Source organism: Dasypus novemcinctus, chromosome X, assembly GCF_030445035.2.
Source record: "Dasypus novemcinctus isolate mDasNov1 chromosome X, mDasNov1.1.hap2, whole genome shotgun sequence".
Lineage (NCBI taxonomy): Eukaryota > Metazoa > Chordata > Mammalia > Cingulata > Dasypodidae > Dasypus > Dasypus novemcinctus.
In genome coordinates this window covers 186,698,607-186,721,352 of record NC_080704.1, presented here as the reverse complement: position 1 = coordinate 186,721,352, position 22,746 = coordinate 186,698,607, and the positions used below count along the sequence as shown (strand labels likewise).

Sequence of the window (22,746 nt, the reverse complement as noted above, 5' to 3'; positions counted from 1 at the left end):
CGTGGTGGGCAGGCATTGCCAGTCCTGCAGTTTATACATTTAAAGGCCAAGAGGCTGCAGAGCAAAGGGCAGGCATGAGTCGTTCTTGGGTTTTTACTCTGTTTTCTTTTGTAGCTGAACAGAGTTGCTTCTACCCTGCCTTTATCATTGGCAGGGTCAGGCCTTCCATAGCCTTGAATAAAACAAAGATCTTTGTGCTTGTGGAACTTACATTTCAGTGTGGAAAGAAAGTTAGTAAATAAAATAAACAAATATATAGTGTGCTCAAATGTATTTAAAGGCTGTGGAAGTAAAGCAAAATTAGAGCACATTAAGAGGGGTTCAGGCGTGCCAGGGCAGATGTCTGGCACATGTCTGTGAATGGATGAACAGATTTCAATGTGTAGACCTGGATAAGTTAATTATCCTATCTGGGTCAAAGGAAAATACCGTCCTTTTTCTCCTGTGCTCAGTCTGGGCCAGTTGTGTAGCAGGAATGTGATGGGGAACTACATCAGGCAAAACTTGTGTCTGAAATCACCATTCTTTCATCTTCCCTGATCCATTCAAGAGCAGACTTCTCTTATATCTGTTGCCTAAGGCCCCCATCTTCCCTACAGATTCTGTCCTCCTCACCATATAGCAAGCCTTCTGTGGAGCAAAACTTTGCTAGTTTTTGGAGAAAGCTGACAACCGTGGTCTTTGTCCTCTGAGCTTTTAAGAGTCTAAGATGGTCTTAAACTTGACAGGAGATAGAGATCTTTTAGACTAGTTCTTTCACATTTATGTTGAATAAATGAATGGATGAATAAATGGCTTTCTCCTCATAGTAGTGAGCTGCCAAAGGGCAGAGGCCATGACTTAACTATCTCTAGATCCCCTGCACTTAATGCAATCGCTCACACACAGCTAGGGCTCAGTAGATGCAGACTGACTTACTGAATGACCTTTACTCTTGGTGTGTACTTGGACATCAAGAATAAGTGTGTGTTTGCATATCCTTCTATGATACATTCGTACTGATGAGATAGAGGAGGCTGGTAGAATAGTCCAAGGAGTTTGCTGTAAGGCAAGAAAGAGGAGCTTTCTGAGTAGTCCAGGCATGTTTCACTGAACCAGATGCCCTGAGGAGAGCTTGGTCAGTGGGATAGAATGTGTTTCAGGAAGACAAGGTAGCTTAGGGGGAAATTTCATGGTAGGAGAAAATTGCGCTTTGCTTTTTGAAATCATACTCTTGTCAGTTGATTTTGAGTTACGACTTTGGAAGTTTCAGTTTTTCTTAGTCATCGTTTGCAACTTCTGGTTGAGGGCGATAGTGACTGTTAGTCACCATGAAGGGGAATGTCTTGATGGATAAGCACATTTGAAAGACCAACCTTTGGGATAGCAACTCTTGAACTTTTCTGGCTGGAATTTGTTATGCTTCTGGTAAGCTTTGCTGAGTCCTTAATTTAAAGGCTGACATGTTAAAAGCAAACTCTATAATAAAGCTGAATAAGAAGAATATGAGGCAAGGGTGCCAATTTATCTTCCTGTTCAAGGTACACTATGAATACATGATGATATTGCATGTAGATTTCAACCCCTTTTCAAAGGTCATTTTGTATTCTGTGGACTACGACTTTTTAATCTTTTATTCTTTAGAGTATTATCAGGTGGCCACCAAGTCTGGAAACTCAAGTGAATCATCATAAATGGTTTATTGCCAGTACATTACAACATATGATAAAATAATATGATCTATGTTTCCAAACTTTATGGCACCTGCATATCACTGTATTTCATTTACCAAGACACATAAATGGTAGTTGCTGGTAATTTCAGAATTAATTTTTCACTTTGGTTTTCAGCTTTCTCCACTCAACAATTATTAATAGTAAGCAATTCTTAAAGTAGGATCAAGGAAAATCCTGTTTTATTTCATGCTTTTTGTCCAGAAATTTAAAATTTCAGCCCATGATTCTTTTGCAGCAGTCATCTAATCAGTGGTCCTCAAAATTCTCATTCTATAAATTCTATCAATAATACATGTACATGACAAAAATATACAATCAGTGCAGATGGTTAATTTGAGAAAAAGAATTCTTCCTACCACCTCCATGTTGATTTTCTCCTGTTTTATTTTGTTTTGTTTTACCTGCTTCAAGGTCTATTTGATCTCATTTTCTTTCATTTCTCACTAGGTGGCCTTAGCTACCTAGTTTTGCTGAGGTTCAACCACATGGTCCCAATTCACCAGGGGCTGATGCTTTGGAGAACTGTCTGGTCACTATGTACCCCAGAATGGAAATGGGAATCCCACTACCTAAAAATGAATCCTGTAAACTGCGTATTTCTCAAAGGTTTTTTGTCTATACCCATTCTCTGATACCAAGCTCTCTCTTAGTTATAATTCTTTGACTGCAAGCAAGTGCTACATGCCAGTCATTTTGCTCAATAATAGTAAAATAGCAAAATAGAAAAATGTCAAAACAAGGTGGTTAACATTGGTACAATTCGTGTATATAGTTCTATGTTATTTTATCACATGTCAACCTATGCAGCCTCCAAGGAAATCAAGAGGAGGGACTATTGTACCACCACAAAGACTTTCCTGGTACTTCTCCATTATAGCCACACCCAAGACCCCCCATCCCTAATTCCTGGCAACCACTAATATCTACTCCATGTCTAATTTTGTCATTTCAAGATTGTTATATAAGTGGAATCATACAGTATATGACCTTTTGCAATTGGCATTTTTTCACTTGGCATAATTCTCTGGAGATACTTCCAGGTTGTTGGGTGTATCAAGAGTCTTTTCTTTTTTATTGCTGAGTAATATTCCCTGGTATGAATGTGCAACAGTTTGTTAAACCACACACCTATTGAAAAACGTCTGGTCTATTTCCAGTTCTGGACCATTATAAATAAAGCTGCTATGGTCATTCATGTATTTTTTTTTACTTGATTTAATTTTTTTTTACTTGATTTAATTTTTTAATTAGAGAAGTTGCAGGTTTACAGAAAAATCATGTAAAAAGTACAGTGTTCCCATGTACCCACCCCATATTATTAATACTTTGCATTAGTTGGTACCTTTGTTACAATTGATAAGAGATTATTATAGTTGTACTATTACCTATAGTCCATAGCTAACATTAGGGTGTACTTTTCCCCATATACCACCCTATTATTAACACCTTGCATTAGTGTGATACGTTTGTTATTATTCATAAAAGAACATTTTTATAATTGAACTATTAACTATAGTCCATCATTTACAGTAGTTCACTGTGTTGTATAGTCCTATGTTTTTATCTTTTAATTTTTATTCTATTTACAAATATATGAACTGAAACTTCCCTTTTTAACCACATTTACATATATAATTCAGTGCTGTTGATTACATTCACAAGATTGTGCTACCATCATCACTATCCATTTCTAAAACTTTATAATGAACCCAAATAGAAATTCTGTACAAATTAAGCATTAACTCCCCATTCCCTACCACCAACCCAGCACCTCACCTGGTAACCTATATTCCAGATTCTAACTCTTTGAGTTTGCTTATTCCTAATTAGTTCATATCAGTGAGATCATACAATATTTATTCTTTTGCGTCTGGCTTATTTCACTCAACAAGTCTTCAAGTTTCATCCATGTTGTTACATGAACCACTTCATTCCTTTTTAATGCTGAATAATATTATGTTGTCTGTATATAACACATTTTACTTATCCATTCATTGGTTGATGGACACTTGGGTTGCTTCCATCTTCTGGGAATTGTGAATAGTACTGCTAAGAACATCAGTGTGAAAATACCTGTTCAAGTCCCTGCTTTCAATTCTTTTGGGTATATAGTTAGTAGAGGAACCTGCTGACCACATGGTAGTTCTATACTTAGCATTCTGAGGAACTGCCAAATTATCTTCCACAGAGATTGCACCATTTTACATTGCCACCAACAATGAATGAGTGTTTCTATTTTTCCACATCCTCTCCAACACTTAAAATTTTCTGTTTTTCTAAATAACACTCTAGTAGGTATATGACATGGTATCTCATTGTGGTTTCAATTTGCATTTCTCTAATAGCTACTGATGTTGAGCATCTTTTTATATGCTTTTTAGTTATTTGTGTATCCTTTTTGGAGAAATGTGTATTCAAATCTATTGTCCATTTTTTAAATATAGGGTTATTTGTCTTTTTATTTTGGGGTTGTAGGATTTCTTTATATATTTTGGATAGTAAACTCTTACCAGATTTGTATTTTGCAAATATTTTTCCCATTGAGTACATTTTCTTTTTACTTTCATAATATCCTTTGATGCACCAAAGCTTTTAATTTTGATGAAGTGCCATTTTTCTTTTGTTACTTGTGCTGTGGATGTAAAATCTAAGACTCCTTTGCCTAATGTAAGATCCTGAACATGCTTCCTTACATTTTTTTTCTAGGAGTTTTATACTGCTCGTTCTTATATTTAGGTTTTTGGTACATTTTTAATTAATTTTTGTATATAGTATGAGATAGGGGTCCACCTTCATTCTTTTGCATATGGATATCCAGTTCTCCCAGCATCATTTGTTGAAGAGTGTATTCTTTCCCAATTGAGTGGACTTGACAGCCTTGTGAAGCACCAATTGGCCATAGATGTGATGGTCTATTTCTGAACTCTCAGTTCTATTCCATTGCTGTGTGCGTGTGTGCCCTTATGCCAGTAACATGCTGTTTAGACCACTGTAGCTTTGTGTTATGACTTAAAGTCAGGAAGTGTGAATCCTCCAACTTCATTCTTCTTTTTGAAGATAGTTTTTGCTGTACAGGAGCCCTTACCCTTCCAAATAAATTTGATAATTGGCTTTTCCATTTCCATTCCTGCAAAGTAGGCTGTGGGAATTTTGATTGTGATTGTGATGAATGTGTAAATGATTTAGATTTAGGTAGATTTAGGTAGAATTGACTTCTTAGTAATATTTAGTCTTCCAATCCATGAGCATGGAATGTCCTCCCATTTCTTTATATCTTCTTTGATTTTTTTAGCAAAGTTTTGTAGTTTTCTGTGAATAAGTCCTTTATATCCTTGGTTAAATTTATTCCTAGATATTTTAGTCTTTTATTTGCTAGCTAAGGGTTTGTTGATCTTGAAGAACCAACTTTTGGTTTTGTTGATTCTATTTTTTTTCTCAGTTACATTTATTTCTGCTCTAATTGTTGCTATTTCTTTCCTTCTGCTTGCTTTGGTATTACTTTGCTGTTCTTTTTCTACTTCCTCCAGGTGTGTAGTTAGGTCATTGAGTTTAGCTCTTTATCCTATTTTAATGTAAGCATTCAGGGCTACAAATATCCTTTTCAGAACTGCCTTCAGGGTATCCCACAGGTTTTGATATGTTGTGTTCTTGTTTTCACTCATCTCAAAATATTTACTGATTTCTCTTGCAATTTCTTCTTTGACCCTCTGATTTTTTAAGTGTGTTGTTTAATCTCCATATACTTGTGGATTTCCCTTTTACCACTTGTTATTCATTTCCAGCTTCATTCCATTATGATCAGAGAAAGTGCTTTGTATAGTTTCAGCCTTTTAAAATGTATTGAGACCTGTCTTGTGACCCAGCATATGGTCTACCTGTAGAAAGGTCAATGAGCATTTGAGAAGAATATATATCTTGCTGTTGTGGGTATAATGCTCTTTAAATTTATGTTAGGTCTACTTAATATATCATATTTATCAAGCTCTCTATTTCCTTATTTATCCTGTATCTAGATGTTCTGTCCAGTACTGAGAGTGGTGTATTGAAGTCCCCCACTATTATTGTAGAGATGTCTATTTCTCCCTTCAATTTTGCCAATGTGTGTACCATGTATCTTTGGGCACCCAGGTTAGGTGCATAAATATTTAATATAGTTACTTTTTCTTGGGAAATTAGGCCTTTTATTAATATATAATGATTTTCTTCATCTCTTATAACAATTTTGCATTTACAGTCTATTTTGTTTGGTATTAGTATTGCTACTCCAGATATTTTTGGTTACTCTTTCTGTGGAATATATTTTTCAAGCCTTTCTCTTTCAACCTGATTGTGTCATTACATCTAATGTGAGTCTCTTGAAGACAACATAAAGATGGTTCTTATTTTTTTATCCATTCCATGAGGCTTTGTCTTTTGATTGGGGAGTTCACTCCATTAATATTTAGTGTTATTATTGTAAAGGCATTATTTACTTTGTTCATTTTATCCTTTGGCTTTCCATTGTCATATCTTACTATTGTCTGTTTTGTTTGTTTTGTTTTGTTTTACCCTTTTAGTTACCTTTACTAATACCCTTCATTTCTACACTCTTCGCCAAGTCTCGCAACCTTGTCCTTTCCTTTCAGCACTCCCTTTAGTGTCTCTTGTAAATCTGGTCCTTTTAACAAACCCTCTCCCTTTTTGTTTATGAAGGCTTTAAACTCACCCCCCCCCTTTTTTTTTTTTCAGGAGGTACCCGGGATTGAATCCAGGACCTCATAACACTGGAAGCAGGTGCTCAACACTGAACTACATCTGCCCCCCCAATGAGAGTTGGTTTTTCCATTTTGTTTGTTTGTTTTGTTTTTAGGAGGTCCCAGGGATCGAACCCAGGACCTCAAACAATGGATGCAGGCACTTAACCACTTGAGCTACATCTGCTCCCCAGCTCAACCTCATGTTTGCCCAATAAAGAATTCTTGGGGAAGCGGATTTGGCTCAACTGATAGAGCATCCACCTACCACATAGGAGGTCCAGGGTTCAAACTCAGGGCTTCCTGACCCATGTGGTGAGCTGGCCCATGTGCTGTACCGATGTGCACAAGGAGTGACATGTCACGCAAGGGTGTCCCCCATATACGGGAGCTCCATGAACAAGGAGTGTGCCCCTCAAGGAGAGCTGCCCAACATGAAAAAAGCACAGCCTGCCCAGGAGTGGCACCACACATACAGAGAGCTGACACAGCAAGATGACGCAAAAAAAAAAAAAAAAAAGAGATATGGATTCCCAGTACTGCTGACAAGAATGCAAGTGGACAAAAGAAGAACACACAGCAAATGGACACAGCAGACGATGGAGGGGAAAGGGAAAGAAATAAATTTTTTAAAAATCTTTAAAAAAAAAAAAGATTTCTTGGCTGGCAGTTTTTCTCTTTCACGATCTTAAATATATCATACCTCTGACTTCTCACTTCCATGATTTCTGATGCGAGATTGACACTTAGTCTTATTTAATTGCCCTTGTATGTGATGCATTGCATTTCTCTTGCTTTCAGAATCCTCTCTTTATCTCTGATATTTGACATTCTGAATAGGTGTCTCAGGGTAAGTCTATTTGGATTTATTCTGTTTGGGGTGTGTTGTCCTTCTTGGATATTGATATTTATGTCTTTCATAAGAGTTGGGAATTTTTTAATCATTGTTTCCTCAAATATTCTTTCTGCCCCCTTTACATTACACTCATATTTTCTTCTCCTTCTGGGATACCAATAACATGTATGTTTGTGCATTTTGCATTGTCATTAAATTCCCTGAGACCCTGTTCCATTTCTTCTTTTTCTTTCTCCTGTCATTTCAAGTTCTGATGATCTATCCTCAGTTTCATTAATTCTGTCTTCCACCAATTGAAATCTGTTGTTATATGCCTCTTAAGTATTTTTAATCTCATCCATCATGTCTTGGATTCCTGTAACTCTGTTACTCTTCTTTGCAGGTTTTCAAAGTGTTCTTTATGCTCACCCAGTTTTCTTAATATTTTTTATCTCTTTAGCCACATTTTCCTTCAACTTTTTGAATTGATTTAGGAGGTTTGTGTGAACATCAATGATTAGTTATGTTAAATCCTGTGTCTCATCAGGATTTTTTATTTGACCCTTTGGCTGGGCCATATATTCCTGTTTCTTGGTATGAGTTGTAATTTTTTTGCTGAAGTCTAGGCATCTGACTGTGTTGGTGAATTTACTCTGATGATCAAATTCTCTGTCTTACCTAGTGGTTTGTTTCATGGCTCTTCTTTGATTTTTGGTTTAACTTATTCTGAATCTTTAAGATTGCCCAGATTAAGTTATCAAATCAGAGCCAGGGATGCAATAATGTGATACAGACCAGATTCAATAGTTCCTGGACATTAGAGACTCCAAAAAGCATTTTTACTTCTTGCAGTTTCCTGACTGGCCAGAAGATGGTATTCTTCAGTGAACCTTTCCACAGAGGTGTCTTTTTCAACCTCCACTCACTGGTGATTCTTGTCTGGCCAGAGCCAAGAATTCAAATTGGGCTCTGCTGGTCAAACTCACTGAAGAGAACCAAGTCTGTACCCTTGGCTGCACCCTCCCTGCTCCCAGGGATGAAGATATCGTTCCTCTCAGTTGGCTGCAGTGAGCCACAGGTTTTAGCCAGGCTATTCGTCTTAAGGGTGGAGGGTGAGTGCCATTCCTAGCTGTGGGGGCTGGCAACTCATGGTTTTCACTTTGGCTGCTTTCTCTCTCTGTCCCTCTTCCTCTTGGTCTGTAAACCCCCAAAGCATCTCCCTTGGAGAGTTTATTGCCCTTCCTTTGTTGTTTTTTAAGAGAGTTGAACCTTGCCACCCAGCTCTGACACCAATCTCCCAGAAGTTCCTATTTGATTTTTTTTTTTGATGTATTAACTCTGAAGGTCAGTTTCTCCCTCTTCCCTAAGACTTTATTCTTAATTTGCTTTATGTTAATGCTCTTGTTTGATCTTGGTCCAACTTCTTCTGGACCTTTAGAGTAGTATATGTTTAACTGTTCATACTTTCTGAATTCTTCTTCATATGATTTTTGCCCTGAATATGTGGTACAATTTTTAAGATTGCACTTTTTGTGCAGTTGTTTCACATCCAGGATAAAGCTTCCTTTCCTCTGTTCCTTCTCCAAAATCTTGAACCATACTGATTGTTTTTGTGTAGAATTTTCTTTCTACCTCTTATAGTTTGTTTAAATTCCCTCACTCATTACCCCCTTTTCATTACACTTTTCAGGACCCATCCTGTGTTATACCAGTTCAGTTCCACCCTCCCCTTTCCTTTTCTGCCTCTAGTTTCTTCCCCATTAAGGTTTCCTGCCCTGGAGACCCAGATGGGGTCAATCTAATAAGGTGGGTCAATTCAGAAATCCATTTTACATTCAGATAGTCCAGTGAACAGAGCCTGGATCAAGTGTGCACAGCTTTTGTCAACAGTTAAGATTAGGGGAGCAGTGGCAGTCCCCCAGGTGCAACGGTAAGGACCAGGAAGGAATGAGGGTCCAACAGTGAGCCCCTGATACTAATGACTATGCTTGTGAGCCTATACACCTGAAATAAGAACAAGGCCTAGAGCAGCACTGTGCCTAAGAGTTCCCTCCTGACAGCCTCCATGTTACTCAACTGTGGCCAGTCTCGAAGCCAAACTCAGCATGTAAATGCAATGCCTTCCCCCCAGCGTGGGACATGACACCCGGGGATGAGCCTCCCTGGCACCGAGGGATCACTACCAAGTACCAGCTCATGACATAACTAGAAAATGACCTTGAATTAAAGGTTCAACGCAGACCAGCAGAATATCCCTGTCTACATATAATAACAGGAGTTAAAAATGCTGTTTGACCTAAAGTAAGGGGGAAATAGAAAGGACAAATGAGTTTATATGGCTATGAGTCTCTAAAAAAGAATCTGGAGGTTGTCAGAAGGATTGCCCTTATGCACACCTGAGCAGAGTCTCAGAGACAGATAAAATAGATACAACCCCAGGTATTGGTCCTTTTGAGGGCTAAAGAGACCCACAGGTTCTATGGCCATGGCAGATGGGGTTCACTGCCATGTCAGTTGGCCCTTCTTTGGAGCTGGTGTTTCTGCGTGATGGAGCTGGACTCAGATGGGATCTCTTTTCACAAGCCTTTCATGCTACTTTACTGGAATTGTAGTTGGTACTGGGGTTTAAAATATATCTAGGGGATTTGAATCTCTGGACTGACAATATGATAGCCAGGCCCTGAGCCACAACAGACTTCAGCTCCTACACTCTGATTTATTGGACTTACCCCACTCAGCTAGCATGGAGTTGAAGAATGTCAACCACCACACCATGGAGCCTAGAGTGCCTACAACTGAAAGCAGGAGGATTGCATCCAATATCCATGTGGAATCTAAGCCCCCTCTTGACATAGATGTGGAATGGACACAACCAAGCCAAGGTCCATAGGAAGGAGGAATACAGTAAGGATCAGAGTGGACTTAATGATATTCTATTCATGACTATTGTGGTTAATAATTGAGAAAATGTGACATTGGTGTGGAAAAAGTGGCTATGGTGGCTGCTGGGTGCGGGGAATGGGAGGAAAAGATGAGATGTGGAGGCATTTTCGGGACTTGGAGTTGTCCTGGGTGGTGCTTCAGGGACAATTGCCGGACATTGTATGTCCTCCCATGGCCCACTGGCTGGAACGTGGGAGAGTGTGGGCTATGGTGTGGCCCACAGGCCATGGGGTGCAGCGATGCCCAGAGATGTACTCACCAGAGGCAATGGATGTGTCATGATGATGGGGGAGAGTGTTACTGTGGGGGAGTGGTGGGGTGGGGGCGGTGGGGGTGAATGGGGACTTCATATTTTTTGAATGTAATATTTTTTAAGAAATGAATAAATTGAGTAGAATTTAAAAAAAAAAACAGTTATGATGTGGTCTTTCCCCCCACACTTCCCAAAAGCCCTTTTTTATGCTGAACTCCTTATCAGTTTGTGTTATGCCCTGGGTCTCTTCAGACTAAGGTCCCTGTGCCTGGATATACATGGGGTTCTAACTTGCTGCTGTGAATGGCTCTCTAGTATGCATCTGTGGCAGGAGGGACTCAGGCCATGCTGCCTCTGCATAACTCACAAGCTGCACAGGACCAAGTGAGGGGGCGGGGTCCAGACTGTTGGGTCCTGGATGGAAATCTTCTATCTGATGTTGGAGATTGTTTTTCTTTTTCTTCAATTCAGCATTTGAGGAGTTCTTCTCCAGTCTCTACTGCCCTCCACGGTTCATGTATAGGTTTTTGAATGAATATGAGTTTTCATTTTTCTAGGTAGAGGCCCAGGAGTGCAAGTGTTGGTTTATATGATAGTCGCTTGTTTAATTTTTTAAGAAACTGCCAAGCTATTTTCTAGAGCAGCTGTACCATTCTGGAAAATAGTGTTCCAGTTTCTCCACATCCTCAACAGCATTTAGAATTATCACTGTATGTTTTTTAAATTTCAGTATTTTGATAAGTGTGTAGTGATATCTCTGGTTTTAAAAAAAAAAAAAAGATTGTTTGATTGATTCCCCTCTTCCCCCCCCCCCCCCCCCCCCATTGTGTGCTCTTCTGTATCTGCTTGTATTCTTTTTAGGTGGCACCAGGAACCAGTCCTGGGACCTTCCGGAGTGGGAGAGAGGCATTCAGTCTTGCACCACCTCCACTCCCTGGTCTGCTGCATCTCTCATTGTCTCCTCTGTGTCTCTTTTTCTTGTGTCATCTTGCTGCACCAGCTCTCTGTGCAGGCCAGCACTCCACTCAGGCCAGCTCACCATGTGAGCCAGCACTCTGCGTGGGTCAGCTTTTTGCACAGGCCAACTTGCCTTCACCAGGAGGCCCTGGGAATCAAACCCTGGACTTCACATATGGTAGATGGGAGCCCAATCACTTGAGTCACATCTGCCCATCTTTGTGGGTTTTTTTTTATTTCTTCCCCCCCCCCCCCGCCCCAGTTGTCTGTTCTCTGTGTCCATTTGCTGCGTGTTCTTTTTGTCTGCTTCTGTTGTTGTCAGCAGCATGGGAATCTGTGTCTCTTTTTGTTGCGTCATCTTGCTGCGTCAGCTCTCCGTGTGTGCAGCACCTTTCCTGGCCAGGCTGCACTTTCTTTCATGCTGGGTGGCTGTCCTTACAGGGCGCACTCCTTGCGCGTGGGGCTCCCCTATGCGGGGGACACCCCTGCGTGGCACTGCACTCCCTTCACGCATCAGCACTGCGCATGGGCCAACTCCACACGGGTCAAGGAGGCCCGGGGTTTGAACCGTGGACCTTCCATGTGGTAGACGGACACCTTAACCACTGGGCCAAGTCTGCTTCCTTTGTGGGTTTTTTTGTTAACAACTTTATTTCAAATTCACAAAAAATGAAAGAACAGAGAAAGGTGGCTCAACAAATTATGGAAACATTACCCCTTAAAAAGTTCTTTTTCAGGCAGTTTTATTTCATCTAATTCTACCTGCCAACTCAATTTTTCCTCTAGTGTTCAGAAAGATAAGCAGATAACCCAGATTAGTTAAATGACACAGTCAGGGTCTCTTTATTAATGAAAACAATGAAGAAGAGAAAAAAATGCTTAATTGTATTCATATCTCACAAAATGAAACCCCAAATTCTTATTTTTTAACCTGTAGAATTAGTATAGTACCAACTTGGCTTTTGCTACAGAAACATTACAATGTTGTTGTTAACTATATTCCATCAATTACATTAGGTATATTTTCCCCACATATCACCACATTCTTTGTGGCTTTAATTTGCATTCCTCCCTGATAGCTAATGATGTTGAATATTTTTTCATGTTCTCATTTGCTATCCTTATATCTTCTTTTAGTGAAATATCATGTTGGATATGTGGTTTGTAAGTATTTTCTCCCAGTCTGTAGCTTGTCTTTTCATCATCTTCACATGGGCTTTCATAGAGCAAAAGTTTTTTTAAAAATTTTTATGAGGTCCAATTGATCATATTTTAATTTTATGGACCTGACATTGGTGTCAAGTCTAAGAGTTCTTTGCATAGCCATAGGTCCTGAAGATTTCCTCCTATATTTTTTCATAAAAAAGTTTTATAGTTTTATACTTTACATTTAAGTCCATCATCCATTTTGAATTAATTTTTTTAAAGGTGTGAGGTTTAGGTTGACTTTTCTCTTTGTATGCCTATGACTGTCCAATTGCTCCAGCACCATTTGTTGAAAAGACTATCTTTCCTCCATTAAATTGCTTTTGTACCTTTGTCAAAAATCTTTTTTTTTTTTATAGGTGGTTACATCTCCATTTAATGATGAACAGAGTGTCAAGGGATGAGTTGGATTTGTAAGGAATGGAATTGGGACCTGAACCCAGGCCTTCTCTCAAGGAGGAAGGAGGCCAGGGTATTGCAGGTCCACACTATGAGTCTTGGACTCCCAAGCCAGTGGGCAAGAGGGTCCCAAGGCTGCTGCTCAGCAGAGGGTCATGCCCCAACAAGGCTCCAAGGGCCTGCCTATCAGGCAAGCCCTGGGCTAATGTACTTCCTTGGCCTTTTACTCAGAATGTGTTCACCTCTGTTCCTTGTGGGGAGTGCAGGCAGCCATATTCTTGCTCTTCACTTGTCTGGGACGAAACAAAGAGGCGTGTGTTTTCACTCCTCACAGCTCATGATTTTTTAAATGTCGGGTTATCCAGAATTGCTTTTGGTATAACCTACATGGATCAAGTGAGTGAAGGCACTTGAGCATAAGAAAAATAACACCATCAGTAGCCAACTCTTGGCCTCTGTGCCAGGGAGCAATAGGGAAAGTGAGGGCTGGCACAACCTGGAGAACATGTGCCCATCTGCGGAGCCATTCCTCAGCCTAGTGTTCTGTAGCCATCTTAGAATACAAGCTCAACCATGCCAGATCTTCTGGGTTTTAAAAAGAAGTTATAATCTCTTGATTTTTACAAAACAAAACAAAACAAATCTCTTGATTTTTATAAAACAAAACACATGGTCCATGTAAAACAGATTTGTGGACCATTAATTTGTAACTTCTGCTTTGTTGGTTAACCTTGGAACTTTAAATAATGTATTTCTTCTTTTATTCTTCCACCCACTATAGATACTACCTCAACTCCCTACTTTTTTGCCCCTCCCTTCATTTTTTTCTCACCCTTCTTTATCTTTCAACTCCTATCATCTTTATGCATCCTTTAATATTGTCACAGTGCTGACATTTATAATCTGATCTTTAACTGTTATTTCTCATTACTTGTTTATAGGTAGATTCTAAAAAAAGTAAAAAATCAGTAAAAGGTTTTTGTTGTTATTATAACTGGCAGGCGCTGTTGGCAACCTGCCCAACATCCTTATCCCACTTCTCACTTGCAGATCCCTGATACTGTTTGGAATGGCAAGATGCCCAACTAAATTATTTTTCCAACCCTGTTTGTAGCTTGGGACAGCTATGTGCCACAGTTCTGGCCAATGAGACATGAACAGATGTCCACTGGGGACGTTCTGGGACATATCCCTCTGGCCTGGCCCTTCTTCCTGCCTTGAAAGTGGAGCTAATGGCCAGAGTTGCAGCTTTTCTGTATATGTTTTCAACCCTGAGCTCCACTTTTTTCTTTCTCAGTACCAGGTATTTCTTGAGTTCCGCAGAGCAGTACAGATCTCTCCTTGGCTGATTCCATCTCTGTGTACATTCTAGGTACAATTCTGCTTGATCAATGACAATTTCCCCATTCACATTCTGTCTTCTAGAAGGTTATGGACATCTCTGACCCCTGGTAGCCCGCTTATATTTTCTTCTTTTTTGGTAGGATTATCATCCCCTCTTTACTCCCATCTATAAACAGGGTCACAGGAGAGAGAGGAGATACACAAGTACTTAGTCTGCCAACTCGGTCCAAAGTTCCATCCACTTTATGAAAATTCCATATTGCCAGTTAGAAAGCATTAGACTCTGTAGAGCTTTGGAGCTTTTATGAATAATGGGCTTTCATTTACCTGAACATAAACTAAGCATTGGGACATCAAAGTGAAGGGATGAATAAAATTTTCAATGCTAGACTTTTTTTAGCAGCCTCTTTTCTGGATTCTATGTGTGTATTGATAAGAGTTGTATAGTATCTTAATAACAGCAGTCAACATTTGCTGAGTACTTCTAGGTATTGTATTAAGCACTTGCCTCATCACAACCCTATAAGGGCGTACTGTTATAATCCCTCACTTTACAGATGAGGACAGTAAGCACAGAGAGGTCAAGAAACTTGGCTAGAGTTACCCAACTGCTAGTAATAGAGCAAAGACTCAAACTCAGACAGTTGTAGATATGTTCAAATGTATCCCTCCAATGTGTAACCAGTGCTATCTTTTTTCTTTTACTAATTTCTGTTATTAAAGTAAAGCATGCACATAGTATATAATTTGAAAGACATGAGTGATAGACATTGAGAAACATTTCCTTCTCATCCCATCCTATAGCCACTAAATCCCCCTCACTAGAGGCAACCACTTTTTCTTATGTTTCCTTCCAGAGATAGTTGATGTATTTATAAGCAAATAAAGACATACTCATTTTTCACTGCTTATAGGATGATAGTATACTCTTCCTCACTTTGTTTCTTTTTTCGCTGAACAATTTATCTTCAAGATTATTTGACATCAGAGCATAAAAGGCTTCCCTCTTCTTTTTATGGCTATGTGGTGGTCTGTATGCCCAGAATGCCCTGTGTAGATGAAGTATTAACTATATTATTGAGTTACCTACTATAGAGTACTTTGAAATTATGTGGGGTTCTATGCTCTTGGGTATCTTAAGTCAGTTTTATAAATAAAATTTTGTCTTAGGCAATTTTGTTATAATGCCATGTGACTTTGTATCATGTGAGTTTTTTGAAATTCTAGTTGCAGTGTAAGGCAGTTTCTGTTTCTAAGTACTTCCCTCATTTCAGGCCACTCAGTAACTAACAGTACTTGAATTTCACCATCTCATCAGAAAATCTACAGACCTCTTAGAAAATACGCAATAAGTTAAAACTAAAATTTTATTGTTATATTATTTTGTCAGTAGCACTGCTGATGTTATAAGACGTGTGCCCATCCACAAGCCTCTACCACAGACCTCCTTGTCTCTGATCTTCTAGTCCTTTCCCTTCCAGACCCCTGACCAGATGACCAAACCATTGGCCACTATCCAGAAATCTGTATATTTTCCCACCCTGGGCCACTTCTCTTTCCCCACAAAGTGGATGAACACATGTACTGCTTGCAGCTCCACCCATTGGGAAGCTCTTCCCTCCACTGTGTCTCAGGGCCACCCCTGAGTATGGCTCTAAGGCAGCCACCATCCATTTATGGCTTCCATTCACAAACTGAGTTCATCTGTCTGTAAAGGTTGGGCCTTTTCCTCCTCCATCATATGGTCATATTATTTTTGTTTTTAAGAGCAAAGCATGGGGCATTTTCGGAGGTTTCCACTGGGTTTTCCCCAGTGTGATAGCTCCCTCAGGCCAAGGACCTGTGGAAGTTCCTCTAGTTGCCAAGTAGCAGTTCCATTTATACACTTGCGGATCAGGGAAATGACCACTGGGTAGGTCTGTGGACCCAGTGGGCCCATCATGAGCCAGTCTTTAGCTGGGGCTCCAGGACTTCTGACCACCAGAGGCTCCCACTCTAATGAGGGGCCATGATGATATGTTGTGTTTCCAGGTGTCAATGTCAACACAGATCCTATGCCCAATAGTCCTTAAAATATCTAGGCAGTACCCTCTTCCTAGTGTATAGATAATTTGGGGACATTATCAAGTGTATTTTTGCTACAGGGTCTTTCCTCCTGGAGACCCTCCTCAGTCAGTGAGTTCCAGGTCTGAAAATTAGCTCAGGACTAGGAATTTAGCAAGCGATAGAGAATTGGATGGTGACAGCTGTTTCTCCATTCTTGCCTTCTTTGGATTGTATGCACATTCATCAGCTGCCCATCTCTTTTGCCCCTGGGGATGCTGTACTCTATTAACCATCTCCTTACCTCTTAGAGTTTCAGGCCCCCTTGGATGACCCTCCAATCTCGCTAGTCATTACAGTAATTGCAGACTCCTGATTTATGGTGGTTATGTACCACCACCTGGCTTCTATTTAAATGTCCAGTGCTCGTTATCCTCGTGGATCCTAACAAGCCCAGTCCTGTGATCATGTCTCCTATGGTCATCCCTGGCCTGCAGATGAGGCCGCTGCTGAACTTCTGAGTGATACTCGTATCCTCTCACCGGCTACTTCCTAATAGCCTTTATGCAGAGTGTGTCCTTAGGCCCTCCTGTGGAACATAATCCTTTGGGTCTTCTGGCCTCACATAATCTATCTACTCCAGTAGGCCTACTTTTCTCAGTCTTGAATCCTTTCCTCTGCTGCCTGCCACCACAATTCAAGCCTTTCAGACTCATTCAGCTTGAACCATTGCTGTTTCCAGGTTTCTAGCACCCATCCCAACAGAGAGTTTGTGCATCCATTGGGATTCTTTAACAGGGTGTTAAATCCTGTATCCCAAGAAGATGCCTCCAAGCCATTGAATACTTGCTTATCCAGTCTTATATCCTGGCCTCCTTGATCTAGCCTCAAAATTGTTCTGACTACTACATAGGGAGTCAAAGTCAGGAGCCAAAAGCCATCTAGGTATTGCCATTATTCAGACAAGAAAGGAGGTGGCTTGGACTAGAGTACCAGCAGTAGAGGTGGTGAAGGTGGTGTTTCTGGATATATTTTGAAGGCAGAGCCTAAAGGATTTGCTTATAGATCAAATTGTGATATATGAAGGAAAGAGTGAGTCGAGAAAGATTTCAAGATTTGGGCCTGAAGAATAGAGATGGGGATGACTGCAGGGACAATGGATTTGGGGTGGAGAAGATTGAAAGCTTATTTTTGGATATGTTAAGTTTGAGATGTCTGTTGGGTATCTAGTTGGAGATATGGAGTAGACAGTTGGATATGGGTGTCTAAATTTCAAGGGAAATGTCTTTGAAGATCAAGCCACAGGACACTTCAATGTTAATAGATCAGAAAGATGAAGAAGAACTGGCAAAGGAGACTGAGGAGGAATGTTTCAAGAAGAGAGTGGTAAACTGAGATTCATCCTCGTTGTTACGTAGCCATAGTCCATTCATTCTCACGGAGGTGTAGTATTCCATTGTAAATCTATACCATAGTTTATCCATTCTACTGTTTTTTTGGTTTTGTTTTGTTTTCTTTTCTTTTTTTTAAATTTATTTATTTATTTAATTCCCCCCCTTCCCCCGGTTGTCTGTTCTCTGTGTCTATTTGCTGCATCTTGTTTCTTTGTCCGCTTCTGTTGTCGTCAGCGGCACGGGAAGTGTGGGCGGCGCCGTTCCTCGGCAGGCTGCTCTCTCCTTCGCGCTGGGTGGCTCTCCTTACGGGTGCACTCCTTGCGCGTGGGGTTCCCCTATGCGGGGGACACCCCTGAGTGGCATAGCACTCCTTGCGCGCATCAGCACTGCGCATGGGCCAGCTCCACACAGGTCAAGGAGGCCCGGGGTTTGAACCGGGGACCTCCCATGTGGTAGACGGATGCCCTAACCCCTGGGCCAAGTCCGTTTCCCTATCCATTCTACTGTTGATGGACTTTGGGGTTTTAAGAATAGTGTTGCTCTGAGAAGGACACAATTCATGACAAAAATGTATAACCTCAATCTAATCATGAGGAAACATCAGCCAAACCCAAATTGAGGGACATTGTACAAAAAACAACAGGCCTTTCCTCTTCAAAAAGGTCATGAAAGACAAAGTAAAGCTGAGGAACTTTTCCAAATTCAGGGAGACTAAAAAGACATGAAAACTGAAAACAATGCGTGATCCTTGATTGGATCCTGGACCAAGAAAATGACTATATAGCTGTAAAGAATATTATTGGGACAGTTGATGAAATTTAAATATGAACTGATAATTATAGCACTGGATCAATGTCAATGTTAAATTTTTGGTCTTTCATAATTAAGAATGTATTTAGTGGCAGAGGGGCGTGATGTCTTCAGATTACTCTCAAATGGTTCAAAAATACAGCTTTATAATATTGAAAAAGAAGAGTTCTCTGATAATACTGTTGTCCATGTCTTTTGGTGCTTATAGCTTTTATCTCTTTTGGCATGTGCCTAGGAGTGAAATGGCTGGGTCATCAGGGAGGCATCCTATGTCTACCTTTGGTAGATAGCCCCAGTGTTCCAATGAGATTTCACCAGTTTATATTCCCAGCAGCAGGGTATGCATGTTCCATTTCCTCCCATTCCATGGCTTGCCTTTTTGTTCTCTTAATGTCATTTCTCCTAATATTTTATTATGAAAAATTTCAAACATACCAAAAAGATTAAAGAAATTTATAGTAACACCCATATATCTACACCTCCTAGAATCTACAGTTGCCATTTTGTTTTACCACATATCTGTCCCAAGCTCATCTGTCTATCCACCTTTTTTTGTAGACTTTCAAAATATTGCAGAATGCTTCACCTCTACAGATGCCGCATGCCTGTCATTGACTAGGCTCAATATTGATTTATGGTTCCTTTCGAAAAAATTTATGTAAAATTTAGTGAAATGCTCAAATCTTAAAAGTACCATCGGATGAGTTTTAACAAATGTGTATACCTGTGTAACCCAAACCTCTATCACAATATAGAGCATTAGCAGCATCCCAGGAAGTTCTCTTACGCCCCTTCCCACTTTCCCATCAGAGGTAACCAATGTTTTGATTATTGTTTACTATAGATTAGTATTTCCTGTTCTAAAACCTCATATAAATCATATTATGTAGTATGTAATATTTTGCATAAGGCTTTGTTCACTCAAGATAATGTTTAGAGATTCATTCATGTTATATGCATAAGTAGTTCAATCCTTTTCATTACTGGGTAGTATTCCATTGTTTGTATATATCACAGTTTGTTTATTCCCCAGTTAATGGAAATTTCCACTTTGGGCTATTGTGAATAAAGCTTCTGTGAACATTCATGTACAAGTCTTTTTGTGGATATTTGTTTTCTTTTCTCTTGGATGAATATCTAGGCATGGGATTGCTGGGTCATAGGGTAAGTATGTTTAACTTTATATAAGAACTTGCTAAACCCTTTTCAAAATGGCTTTTTTTTAAAGATTTACTTTTTATTTACTTCTCTCCCCTTCCACACACCCCGCCTCTCGCCCGTTGTCTGCTCTCTGTGTCCATTCGCTGTGTATTCTTCTGGGTCCGCTTGGATTTTTGTCAGTGGCACTGGGAATCTGTCTCTCTTGTTGCGTCATCTTGCTGCGTCAGATTTCCATGTGTACATCACCACTCCTGAGCAGGCTGCACTTTCTTCACATAGGGCGGCTCTCCTTAAGGGGCGCGCTCCTTGTGCGTGGGGCTCCCCTATGCAGGGGACACCCCTGCATGGCATGGCATTCCTTGTGTACATCAGCACTGCACTTGGGCCAGCTCACCACATGAGCCAAGAGACCCTGGGTTTGACCCTGGACCTCCCATATGGTAGGCAGATGCTCTATCAGTTGAGCCAAATCCACTTCCCCAAATGGCTTTCTATACCACTTTGCATTCCCACCAGCAATGTATGAGAGTTTTAACACTTGATATTGTCTATATTTTTTATTGTAGCCATTCTAGAGGGTAGGTAGTGGTATCTCCTTATGACTTTATTTTATATGTTCAAAAGACAAATGATGTTGGGCATCTTTTTATGTGCTTATTGGCCATTCTTTGGGGGATGTTGTCTGTTCAGGTATTTTACCCATTGTATTGGTGAGCCAAAGGGGTGCTGATGCAAAGTACCAGAAAATTGTTGGGTTTATAAAGGGTATTTATTTGGGGTAAAAGCTTACAGTTACAAGGCTCTAAAGAGTCCAACTCAAGACTACTTTCTCACCAAAGTCTGTTGCCAGGTGTTGAAGCAAGATGGTGGGCGATCTCTGCTGGTCTCTCTTCCTTCTTCCTCTTTTTTTTTTTTTTTTCATTATTTTTTTTTAAGATACACAGATCACACAGAATATTACATTAAAAAATATAGGAAGTTCCCATATATGCCATTCCTCCCACATCGACAACTTCTTTCATTAGTGTGGTACATTCATTGCATTTGCTGAGTACATTTTGGAGCATTGCTACACAGCATGGATATAGTTTATGTTGTAGTTTACACTTTCTCCCAGTCCATCCAGTGGATTATGGCAGGATATATGATGTCCTGCGTCTTTCCCTGCAGTGTCATTGAGGACAACTCCAAATCCCAATAATAGCCCATATCACACCTCTTCCTCCCTCTCCCTGCCTTCAGCAACTCCTGTGGCCACTGTCTCCACATCAGCGATATTTCTTCCATAAGGCTCTGTGGTCCTGCTTCTTCTGATCTCACCTGTCAGCTGGCATAGGGCTCATCTCTCTTCCTGGGGCTTTAGCTGTTTGAGCCTTCTCCTTTCTGTCACATGGAAGGACCTAAATGACCAAGTTCTCTCCTCTTCCATGTTTATGGAGCTCTCTCTCTTCCTGGGTGTCTTCTTGGGTGAGTGTCCATTTATATTTATAGAGCCCACCAAGGGGGTGGGGACTCAACCCTGAGTCATGCCTTACTGACTGGTCGAATCAAAGCCCTATTCTTTACAGGTAATTTAATCAAGACATGTCAGCTGAATCTAATACAGTCAAAGGGGATCACACGCAGAGAAACAGACCAGTTTACAAAAATCATCTTTTTCTTTTTGGGGATTCATAAATAATAACACTCTGTCACACCCATCATTTTGTTGTATCATTTGTCATCTTGTAATTGGAAAAGTTATTAATGTATTCTGAATACAAGTCCTTTGTCAGATATAAGTATTACAGATTTTTACTTTCAGGTTATGCCATGACTTTTCATTTTCCTAACAGTGTCTTTTGATGAGCAGAAGATTTTAGCTTTGATGAAGTTGATTCTTTTATTTTATGGTTATTGCTTTTTATGTCTTTTCTAAGAAATCTTTGCATACCTTAATGGAGTTTTTTGATAAACCGACATTCTGAATGTTAAAATAGTCTGACTTTCTTTCTCTTTTTCATTTCATAGTTAGGACATTTATGTCTTTCTTTTTTCCTTTTTTTTTGTCTTTATTTTTTTAATATTACATTAAAAAATATGAGGTCCCCATATACCCCCCACCCCACCCACCCCACACCTCGCCCCATAACAACAGTCTCCTCCATCATCATGAGACATTCATTGCACTTGGTGAATACATCTCTGAGCACCGCTGCACCTCATGGTCAATGGTCCACATCATAGCCCACACTCTCCCACATTCCACCCAGTGGGCCATGGGAGGACATACAATGTCCTGTAACTGTCCCTGCGGCACCACCCAGGACAACTCCAACCCCCGAAAATGCCCCCATATCACATCTCTTCCTCCCACTCCCTACCCCCGCAGCCACCATGGCCACTTTCTCCACACCAATGCCACATTTTCTTCGATTACTAATCACAATAGTTCATGAATAGAATATCAGTAAGTCCACTCTAATCCTTACTCTATTCCTCCATCCTGTGGTCCTTGGAATGGTTGTGTCCACTCCACATCTATATCAAGACTCCAAGGTTATGAAGATATTCTCCCGTGTTTTCTTCTCAAAGCTCGGTGGTTTTACCTTTCACATTTGGATCTATAATCCATCTGGAATTGATTTTTGTATGTAAAATGAGGTAGGGAGTGAAGGTTTATTTTTCTCCATATGCTTATCTGCTGAGTCCAGCACCATTAGTTTCAAAGATCTGCCTTTCCCCTCTACACCACAGTGCCACCTTTATCATTAATCAATCGACCATATACGTGTGGGTCTGTTTGTGCACTCTCTGTCCTGTTGGCTGGTCTTTTGCATCTGTCCTCATGCTGATGCCACAGTGTTTTAAATTACTTCAGATTTATAATAATGAGGTCTTGCTATCTAGTAATGTGTGTTGTCCAGCTTTGCCATCTTCAGGATTGAAGAAAAGGAGTCACAATGGTGATATC

The 22,746-nt window shown here is 40.2% G+C and overlaps 1 protein-coding gene across 1 annotated transcript in view; it reads left to right on the top strand.

Annotated features, from left to right (window-relative positions):
• MPP1 (MAGUK p55 scaffold protein 1) overlaps positions 1-22,746 on the top strand; it is a 50,703-nt gene that overhangs the window by 5,701 nt on the left and 22,256 nt on the right. The gene's annotated exons all lie outside the window — the stretch shown is intronic.